General features: G+C 33.6%; 2 long non-coding RNA genes across 2 annotated transcripts; one reads left to right on the forward strand and one right to left on the reverse strand.

Annotated features, from left to right (window-relative positions):
• Window positions 1-356: 356 nt before the first annotated feature.
• On the reverse strand, window positions 357-4195 carry LOC132059800 (uncharacterized). Its single transcript, XR_009415740.1, has 2 exons — window positions 3684-4195; window positions 357-667 (listed from the first exon to the last, which is right to left on the reverse strand). It is a non-coding gene; the product is annotated as an uncharacterized LOC132059800 (long non-coding RNA).
• Window positions 4196-6484: 2289 nt separating this feature from the next.
• LOC132060810 (uncharacterized) lies at window positions 6485-7915 on the forward strand. Its single transcript, XR_009416034.1, has 3 exons — window positions 6485-6640; window positions 6707-6718; window positions 7657-7915. It is a non-coding gene; the product is annotated as an uncharacterized LOC132060810 (long non-coding RNA).
• The last annotated feature ends 3044 nt before the right edge of the window (window positions 7916-10959 follow it).

Consider the following 10959-nt stretch of genomic DNA (forward strand, 5'->3'; position numbering starts at 1 on the left):
AAGCTTCGGTCCAAAAATCTTTATTTCCTACTATGGGGTGTGGCCCAAGCATCTTAGTTTGATTCAGTATTTGATCCAGAAACTTAATTTAATTGTAAAATACATTCCTTGAGTAAAAAACCGATCCAATTTGTTAAAGGAAAATGTCACCGATCCAATTTGTTAAAGGAAAATGTCATAATACTTATGATCTTGAAAATCCCATTTTTCCTCCCATTTTAACTTGTATCAAAGTTGTTTTGTTATTAGCCATTCGGGTTTTAAGAAATTGCTATACCAAATCCGGGTTTTGAAAATTGTTTGGGGACTTAGAGGTTTACTAAACGGCGTAAGCATCGTTGTCCTAAGATGACTAGTTCAAACAATAAGGATTCCGATAACATATATGAGTTTTTTACAAGTAATGTAAATACAAATACAACAAACTTAAGGATGATAAAATGCAGAATAAATAAAGAGAAGGGGTAGGCTAAGGGCGTACCAAGCCCCTAGTTGGCCATTTTCACCTATGGCTGGGCCTTCTGTTTATATTTATAATATTAGCTTCCCTTTCTTCGTTGGACTCGATCATATTGCGAAAGAATTGCCTGTTGGGCCTTGACCCAACCGGTGGGTTTTGACTCGGCTCGAGTGGACATGCAGTGGGGAGAGGAAAAGGAAGAGGGACCTGGTTAGTTTTTATTTACTGAACTTATCGTATATAGAAGTATACATATGCATATACACATATAATTTACAAATACTACAACTCTTATACGCATACATATGTGCTACTGGACCTTAGCGGGACAATACTGGGCTGAAAGAAAACATCAGAACACTTCTAATTTCACTTCGGGCTGGGCATAATTATTTCTTATCCTCTGTCATGAAAATAAACTGTGCCAGGTCCATCTACTTTCACATATGAACCCAGATGATGATCAATGGCTTAACAGGTTTTTCTTCTTACTTCATCAATATGTATACCCTATGTATATTTTGGCCTGTTTCATAGTATACTAAGAGCTTGTGCACATGATTTGTAGATCACATGTGTATCAAGTGTATACCTGTCACTTTCTAAGGACCTAGTGTATATCTCGTGTATATGCAGCCTTAGAACAAATCCCAGAACTCCTATCTCAGCTAATTAGCCTAATCTTTATCTTTAAACTTTACCAAGAATGATTCTTACTTTGTACAAAGACTATACTTCGAGCGTAGACTAACTACCCAAAACTAGATGAATTACATAGTGATATATGGGGATCAACACTCAGATTCTAGCATGCTTACATATTGGGGTTTTTTTTTGGGGGGGGGGGGGGGGGTGGGGGGTGGGGGGTGAGGGAAGCCATATTGAACTAGGATTTAGAGACTACTTCACAGTTTTAATAATGCAAGAATGGAAAGATCATGTACTTTACACAACACAGGATGGAAAAGCCATCTAAATCTAGATGATCATATGTAGGATGTAGTAATATACAAAAAAGAGGCAACTGCAAATAGGACACAAATAAAACAAAGCATAGAAAAGTCTAAGCACATGAAGATGGTACAGGATTACCTTTTTAAATTCGAGTTAAGTTTATTTAGTTACAGCAATATGTGACAAGTATTTGCAGGATTCATACACAAATGTAAGCCTAGGAAAGATGAAGAGGATGCAAAGAGGAAAAAAAAAGCTTCTTTAGCAGAATCCTTGAAGAAAAACGAATCACATAACTCCAGTGATCCTAATGGTTCAGTACTTAAATATTCAGATTTCATGCTTCTTTTAAGTTCTTCCTTTGTGTGTCTAATTTAAGCATACACATCCAACCGGATTACCCACTTAGTCTCAGCAAGTTATTCCTAAGTGCATCCCTAAATCTAATCTAGGATTTTTTTGGTCCAATGGTAGAATCCATATGACTCCAAGGACCTTTACAGTAAGTATGCACCCCCACAGGCCATAGAAGTGTCGTGGTGCCCTTTATGTGAAGGAGAGGTGTTATGAACAAAGCAAGGCTTGGTTCTCCCTTAATCCTTTCTCTAGGGCACCTTTTAAAAATGATCATCTTGGGCTATGTGGTCTTAACTCACTTTCAGCCCCTTATGATCATATGGAAACTTGACACTTAAATTGTCCACAACCAAGAATTCAACCAAGTTCAAATGCATGTACACATAAACAGACAGAGTCATTTAAGCTAGGATTATGATCATTTCTCACCACTAAGGTCTCATTAAGTTATTCAGAGTCACAACATGGGTCAGCTTGTCATTAGGAGGCTCCTTGAGTCATTTTAACTTCACAGAACCATCACAAATTGGTCTAAGCTTTCTACAGGTCATGCCATGTCATAAGGTCTATCCAACCAAGTCCCAGAGATGTATACAACTAGATAGTCAAGCAATGGTAATTAAACAAACAGACAGTGTATTCTCATAGATGCAAGAAGGCAAAGAGTCAAGCAATGACACCAAATCATATAGACCAATTATCAAAATTCAGATCAAAGGCTCAAAATAGTTCAAGAATGGACATTGCAAGCAGGTTTTCATTGATCCGGTTTACTTTGAACAAGACTATGCAGGAACTTTATGATTTAAAGCATGAATTCAGGTTTGGTATTTAACTAAGACTCTTTTACAGACCTCAGACATGGAACAATCACACATATGGATGGAAACCAGTGTCATTCAAGAAAAGAAGAGAAAACATGTAGGCAAGTAATCAGACAGACTAGGATCTAATTTTAGCTTTCAATACTGATCTCTCAAACTTTCAACATAGACAAACTCTTAAGATTCTTAGCACAATTAGGTTCTCATAAGCTGAGAATTAACCTCAAACAAGTCCCAAGAGATAATATACAAATGCACAAACCAACAGAAAGTAAGATATTCATGTTATCAAGCAGACCACAGAGCAAATATTCAAGTTCTCACTCCCATGACTAGTGACTCGGTAATTTAGACCATTAATAGGTTGGACTTTAGGTAGAACTATTCATATCAATAAACAGTACATATGCCAAAGTCATACAGGTCTAAATAGCTTCATTTCTCCCTTCCCCTCTCCTACTTCATCTTAGATACTAAAGAGATCAATCTTATAAGGCAATTTATCTTCCTAATTCATTATTAACAATCAATGACCTATATTTAGTCCACACCTTCCACCTTAACAGTCTCACAATTAGTTCAGACCCCTTCTAAACTCCTTTTTATCATGGTTATGATTTTGATTAGTGTCTAATACTAACTCAACAATAGTGAGTTTATCCAAATAGGACTAAATCTAATCAGTACCCATCAATACAGACTTAAGTTGTCATATTCAGGACCATATGCCAACATTTTAAGTGTTTAAAGGACTACACAACATTCAAGGTTCAGTTAAGAGTTCAAATACACCTCAGTACCTAACACACTATCAAGCTGAGCCATTGTTTAGTTTCTACAAGCATCTCATACCCTTACCCTAACAAAACACCTTGGTAATAACTAGCTAAACATTACACTAAGCATGAATTGAGGATTTTTATGTCATTACTTCAGCCATCACCTTGTGAATAACTAGCTAAATATCACATTAGCCATAAGCTGAATATTTTTACTCTATTACTCCAACAAACATCACATTAAGATTAGCTAAACATTATATTAAACTGAACATATAAAGGGGGGGCAAGAAAATGATAAAGGCTTACCCTTTTTTATGTGCAGCCGTGTACAAGAACAAACTTGAAAGCCTGAGTGCTTCCTTTCCTCGACTCAGCCACACACAAGAACAGATAAAATCAAAATTTTGAACTAGAAAACCTAACTCTTTGAAGTTAAGAATAAAATTTTACTAAAACACAGCTTTAAATTCGAATGAACTTAAATTTTAAGCTTTTGCTTTGCTTGAGGGTTCAAGACCCTGTTTCAATTGTGAGGGTTGGGTTTCTATTTATAGAACCCAAAGTTCATACAAAGGAGTAAAAAATCAATGATGTGGGACAAACAATTTGCCTAGAATTTAACCTTTGCAAACGACATCTACGGCTTAAATTGATTCAACAACAACGAATGGTCAGATCTGAGCCTTGTTAAACTCGATCCGACCCATTCACCTTCAACCAATGAGGTTTGAGTAAATACGAACACAGTACAACAAATAAGACTGCAACGATCAAGTTTTTGACTCAGTAATTTCAAAAGAAAAGCAAAAGAAAAGGGCGATTACTGCGTTTGGGAGAGATTCAAGTGAAAACAAAGCTTGAAATTAATTAGTTCATGTAAATGACTCTGCAAAAGTGCGAATCTTCTGTCCTCTCTGTGATTACCATTTTTAGGCGAGAGAGAGTATAGGCGGCAGCTTTAGGGTTTGCGAGGAAAGGGAAAGAGAGAGAAAGAGGGTGAGGATAGGGGCCGTTTGGCATGAAATGAAATGTTAAGGAAGGGCGGGAGGGGGGGGGGGGGGGTAGGTATTACCCCTTAAGCTGCACGGACTTAGGCCGGGTCTTGGTCCATTTTTGGACTGGACTCGATCCAAGTTACAAAGAAATGAGGATGGTCCTTTCACATATGTATATAACGTATGTGTATATATATATATATATATATATATATAGATATATATATACGCGTATAAAGGTAAGGTGGGTAAATTGAATAAGCGGGCAAAATTTAAAATGGTTGATTATTAACCATACTATTCCAATTATAACCTAATTAAGACATAATTCTGATTAATTGATTTAAAATCGGCTAATTATGTAAATGGGCTCAACTTTGTAAATACAGCCTTAATTGATTATTTCAATTATGGCCCTGTTTGGCTGAACTAGCTAATTAAAGTTAAATTACACTAATGACCTCAATTAATTTGAGTCAATGAACTTGGTTATCTAAATTAAGGCCATTAAGCGGATAATTTTGCAAAAATGACCCCAATTGTCTTAAACCATGAATTGGTTAATTCAATTGTGGCTATAATAGGGACAGTTAAACAATTAAAAGTCAATTTGCAATAACGATCATAATTAACTAATCAACCAACTATCATAATTAAACACTAGAAATAATTATTAAGGATTGAGGGACGAAATGGTCAATCTTTTTAATTAATCAAATTCCTTGGATTAAAGGGAATAAAATATTTGCTATTTTGATTTTTGACAATTTAAGCAATCAAATAAATAATTATTTAAAATTGTTTTTCTCTTTGGTTAAATCTAGCAAATAATTCATAATTGTTATAAAATGTACTAATTAATTCCTAAAAGATTTCTACTATCATAGAAATTATTTTATCAATTTAAAGGAGTAAAATATCAACCTAAACAATTTTACAAAAATCATCCTGACCTCTAAAAATGCATGATTTACTTTGTTTATCATCCAAGGACTCTGAGTAATTAAAATAAATTACGGGAACTAAAAAATTAGGTGCCAACAAGCCAATCAATTGCTACTGCAACTAAAGGTAACATAATGATATTAGCTCAAATTCAGTCCAACTTTTTAAATGAATGAATTTTAGCGGGTTAAAATGGGTTGAGTAATAATTAATTCAAGATTATGTGTTTGTATTTATCTATTGGTAGGTTTTAATCTCTGGTATTATCAGTATAATCTTAAAATTAAGGAGTGAATATCTTAAAAGATCATTCAACTATAACAAATTCACTACCAAAGCCACTCATGTTTGTTTTGTATCTATAAAGTCACTCAAGTTAGAGTAATATATCAACAAAGTCATTATAGTCAAAAACTAAAGGAACAATTACATAAACCAATCCTCAAGTTTGATTTTGTTTGACTTACCTTCTTTGTAGCTATGCTTAATTCTCTTATTATTATTATTTGTAAAAAAAAAAAAAAACTTAATTATTATTAATATAAAGATATATAAACTAATTTGTCCTTTATGATATATTATTTTGTTTAATAAATTATATAAATATTGTTTTAAGAAATAATTATTTTCAACTCCATTGTTATATATATATATATATATATATATATATATATATATATATATATACAGAGTTTCTTAACATATGAAGGTAGTAGGTTAGGACCCTACCCATTTTTGTTCACTTAAATACCCTTACTATTTCATTATTAGTAAGGGCTTTTTTGTCTTTTCACGTAAAAATTTAGAAATTTGTTGTCTTAATTTGCCAGAAAAATTTGCAATTGTGGGTCAAATTATTCTCACTATTTAATTGATTATTCACCTAAAAGCAGGAGAAGAAAGATGTTCAGGTTTACTCCAATAAAAATGTGGAGCTCCTTTTCCATTTTCTTTCTCAGAGATGGTGAAAAAAGGTCCAGATTTTTACTTTACTATTATTATATTATAGAAATGGGAGTTGGGGGTACGAACAAGGGCAAATTGGGGTATGAACAAGGGCAATTTTGGAATTTCATGAATTTTCAAGGAAAAATTGGGGAGTCTGACATGCCTTTTAAAAGAGACAAGTGTGCTTCAATATATTTTACAAATTTGAGTCTCATCTAGACTCTTCTTCTTCTTCTTCTTCTTCCTAATAGCCTATTCCAAAATTGCTTCTCTCTCACTTTCCCTGTATTTTCTGTGCTTCTTCTTCCTTTTCAGTTCTATGTCTGCATCTCTATTTAGTATTTAGTCATTTATGGTTACTTTTGATTCTTAAGTGTTGCATGTTGGTAATTTCTCTTACTTTCTATTTTCATTTATGTAATTCGATATTTAATCTTCAAGTGTTGCATGTTGGTAATTTCCCTTACTTACTATTTTCATTTATGTAATTCGAGATTTTAATCTTGGGTTTTAAAATTGAAATTTGAGAATTTTTAGAGATAGACCAAATAATAGAAGGTATCAAACTGCGGATTGAATTTTTCTTTTTGAATTCAATGAGAAGAAACTACACGACGGTGATCTTGAGTCTCTCATATTTGAAAGGTAAGAAATGAACTTCTCAATTCCTCAATAAAATAGTAGTAACAACTTTCAACGACTATTTTGATGGTGACCGGTAAGACATCTAATTATATATTTTTTTCTCCTCCTTCGTTTCAATTGGAAATCTCCTTCTCTTCTAATGTTCTATGGTTTGGTCACTTAGTTTTTCTCTCTTTCGCCCTTACTTATTGGATTGGAGTTACTATTTCTTAGTTCTGGTTGTTGCTTTGCTGCTTTTTTTACTCTGGGCGTTTGATGTTTATTTGTTAGCAGTCCCTTTTTTTGGGTCCTTTTGTTGCTTAATTCTATCAATGCGTATAATTCTTTATGTCTCATTTTTACATGCGTGTCAATATTTTGTTGAAATGGCAAGAATATGATAGTAAATTATTATTGTATTAGTATGCTGAAATGGTAAGGATAAGTAAACTTTACATGTTTATGTACATCCAAAGTGATGTTTTCATTTATAGTCAATTTGCCGAATTTTACCTCCTTGACCCGTTTATTTCTCTCTGTGGACTTAACCCATATCTTCCTTTGGCAGGGGACTTAGTAGGAAACATCAAGTTACATTTTATGATTGTGCTTATTTGTTTGAATATGAGAATTAAGTTAGTTTTTTTCTTTTTTTTGCAATGTTGATAAGTTGGTATTTTCTAACTTATTTCTTCTTTAATTTTAGACTTTTGACTTGTTTGATTGAGAAAATAGTGCATTTAATATCGTGTACTTCTATTTTATAGGTTTTACATGATTTAGAAGTGATCGGAAAGAAACCAAGCGAAAATGAGGCAAAAAGGAGCTAAAATGAAGAAAATGAGAAAAGTGACTAGAAATGCAAAGTATGGACAGATCTGCAAATCTGGGGCTATTTTCGCCATTTCTAAGTGGAAAAGTTGTGAAGCTACAAAAAGAAAGACTTGGAGAACATTATTTTCATCTTTGGCCATTTTACAAGTCTTGGAGAGCTAGGGTTCCAACACCCACACTTGGGGACTGAAGATTTGAAGTCTAGGGTTCCAACACCCACACTTGAGGACTGAAGATTTGAAGTCTTGGAGAGCTAGGGTTCCAACACCCATACTTGGGGATTGAAGATTTGAAGTTTTGATGAGAAATTTCTTACCCCTTTACTCATTTCTTTAATTTCTTGCTATGTATTGAATATCTAAGTGTGTAGTATTTCATTTCTATACTTGAACCTTGTTTATGGAAGCATACATTGTAAAAGTTTGGGTTGAAACTCTTGTTTTGCTTATGTATCGAATGATTTTTATTCCTAATGAAGTGAGTTAATGTTGTTTTAGTTAATCTTACTCTCTAATATTTCTTAAGGGATTAGCTAACCCTAAGACCCGCCCATTTACTTCGATTTGAGCTCGAAAGAGAAGAATTGAGTTGGGAAATATTAATTAATAAAAATTTGGGGCTTTAAAACCCATCTAATAACTTGAGCTAGAGATAGGAAAGTTACTTGAGATTATATTGATTGTGCTTAATATCACACTCTAAGGCTTGAGAAAGCTTAGAGTGAAATTCATTGATTTGGTCGAGAGACTTTTGATGAGACTTTAGAGACCATTATCTAATTAGCATAACCTCCCTCTTAGTTGTAAAATCATGAAATACATTGGATCGTTACTTGAACATAATTCCCTTTGTATCCATACTTGTGGCCATTGATCATTTTACCCGCTTTCTAGTTAGTTTTATCTTTGTTAGTTGTTAAACCAAAAAGCAAATATCGAAAAAGTGTTTGGCTTAGCTTTGCTGGTGATAATTCCTTACTTGTTTAAATCGCCTTTATATTGTTCCTTGTGGATTCGACCCTGAATCATAGTTGGGTAAATTATATTGTGATGACCGTGTACACTTTCTCTTTGAGGAGTGGATTTAGACGTTATCAAATGTTCCTAAGGATCTATGTTAGTGGCATAATATGATCTTCTCTAGGAAGTAGTTTTAATGGTATAATATGCTTATGATTGTTTAAATTTACCTTAATGAAATAGTGAATGACTATTTCTTTTTCTAAATAGGTTACAAAGGTGTGTCTATATTGAGAAAATAGAAGTAGATGCCAAATTTGCTAAATCTGAACTATTTACTGCAAAGGGTTATGTGCCAAATTATTGTATTGTTGTTTAGGTGGTACCACTAGCCTAGATATTTTCCAATAGTTTGAAAAACAATTTCCATTTTTCTTTATGGTAGTCTATGTTGAAAATGCTGAGTAGCCTATATCAATTTGGATACAATTATGTGTATGAATGTTTTCGAAGTTAATCTTCTGTCTATTTAAATGGTCATTGATTTGCCCCTAAGCATTAAAGGGGTACATTCCAGTAACCTATTTTTCGGGCTTTAACCTATCATGTTTGGGAATCTTTTGCTTCACTCATTTAGCAGATTCTCCATCATTTTATTCCTTCTCTGTTTCTTTTTGTTAGGACAGGAATGGTATATTTTCATTGGAGATGCAGAAATTTTTTCATGGAGAGTAGTAACTGTAAACCATATCCTTAGTTGTCTTTGCTTTATGTTTTGACTGTTTGGGTGTTGGGTTGATGTCTGCAACTCGATGTGATTTGAAGCATCTGCTCGCTCTTGAAACTCTTTGTTGGTACAGAAATTACTCCGCCTTCACCGACCAGTGATGCTGGCATTGACGTCTTCACTTTTCTTGGACTTGTAAGTTCTCTTTGGTACTGCGTACTTCTCTTTCGGTCCCTCTTTAAATTTCTTAGAAACGACTATCCTTTTTCTTCCTATAATAATTTCTAATGGTAACCCCTCTCATATTTAATTCATGGTATTTGTCAAATTCTTGCTATGGGACTTCTATTTCATGTTTTCTTTTTAAATGTCTATTCTCTTTCTAGAATAGGAGGTGGGACTTCTATTAACGTTTTATGTTGAAATGTTTAATATCTTATTCTCTTTCTGGAATAGGAGGTGAAGTTCTTTACATGCTAGCTGGTCATCTACAATTGTAGTAACATGTCGAAAATAGTAGAAAGAAATATATGCTAGCCGATTGGCACTGCGGCAAAAGTGGCTCGGGGAGGATATCCTGGAATTGCACCACCAAGATACTAGATGATGGAATGTCCACACACTAGCACTTTCTTCTGGGGACTAATCATCTATAGGATAATAAAAGAGAAAAAAAATTAGTTTTGTGTAGTCATGAAAACGATAGCTGGAACAAACATGTTAGTATCTGAGGAAAAAATTTGCAAAAAGCTGATAAGGTAATAAGCTTATTAACTCAAAGATGAGATAAAGAAAGGCTCTAAAAACTCATATACAAAGGAAAAATTCTCTAAACACCTAAAACCAGTGGATAGGAAGTAAGGAATTCAGATATCAATTGGTATTAGCTTAGCAAGCTGCAAGGTTGAACTTAAAAACAAGCTTTTAATCTATGCATGACACAGGGTTCTACAGAAGTAGAAATGTCATAGTGCCATAGTGGAACACAAACTTAAATCCAATATCAGTGAGATACTAAGATACAAGCTCTAGATGTACCTTCGAGGGCATCCGATATAAATGGGATGATGCAATTGGAATGTTGTCTTTTGCTTCAATTTAGATCGATCCTCTTGCTCAATTTCCTGGTTAACTTGTGTATGACATGAAATGCTATTATGTCGATTTACATATATGCACGTGGTATTTATGGTTGATATTATGATTAGACAGAAATGTGGGTAAATGATAACATGAAGAATATTTGTGGGCTATATCAATAATTTCATTTTTTATATCCTCTGTCTTTAGCATACTTGCCGACCCATTTTATTCATTGATGATCAAAACATCCGTCCTCTTTGACTTTTCTAGAATATCAACTACGATTGTATTCTTATTCATAGCTTCACAGGTATCAGGTATTTAGAAGTCGGACCATTAGCATTGGGCGTATATGGTAGACTAAGTTAATATTAATTTTATGTAAGAGTTCTATGTGTTTGATTTATAGTACTTGATAGAAATGTTGCTTGCTAATAAAGGAATAACTTTGATTTCCGCCTGACCGG

The sequence above is a fragment of the Lycium ferocissimum genome, chromosome 6, assembly GCF_029784015.1.
Source record: "Lycium ferocissimum isolate CSIRO_LF1 chromosome 6, AGI_CSIRO_Lferr_CH_V1, whole genome shotgun sequence".
Lineage (NCBI taxonomy): Eukaryota > Viridiplantae > Streptophyta > Magnoliopsida > Solanales > Solanaceae > Lycium > Lycium ferocissimum.